Genomic DNA, 539 nt, shown 5'->3' with positions numbered 1-539 from the left:
TAAGATATAAATTTAGATCATTATTTTATGGTGGTTTTATAAATGAGAACTCGTGGATTGCTGAAGTATATTCGCTTTATTCAAACGAGAGAAACTTTCTACGTGTTAACGGAAGAACGGTCGCAAAAAGAGTAAGAAGGAAAGGAAGCACGTGATTGCATACAATGAGTCGGAAAATGGAAGTCGATAGCCGCGCGATTTGTCATGCCACCCCTAATTTCTTAATCTCTAAATATAACGCTTAAATGATAAGGCAGTTCCTGCCTCGAGATATACTATGTCTTTTATTTTATAAATTATAACTTTCCTGCTTTAGGTCATGGGCATACCGAAGTTACATTGTTGACAAAGTCTTGGTGTGTTCCTGAAAAAGTTATAAGTATATTTGATTCACAAGCGGAACAGCTTAGTGTTGATAATGAAAAAATTATTTTAAATGTGCCTTTTACGGATTCTTTACCACGATTATTGGACAAAGTAGAAAGCGAAAAGTCAAAATTGGGAGTTATTAAGATAAGCGTGTCATTGATTACTTTGGA

Source organism: Wasmannia auropunctata, unplaced genomic scaffold, assembly GCF_000956235.1.
Source record: "Wasmannia auropunctata unplaced genomic scaffold, wasmannia.A_1.0 LD336044.1, whole genome shotgun sequence".
Classification (NCBI taxonomy): domain Eukaryota; kingdom Metazoa; phylum Arthropoda; class Insecta; order Hymenoptera; family Formicidae; genus Wasmannia; species Wasmannia auropunctata.
This window is presented reverse-complemented; position numbering follows the sequence as displayed.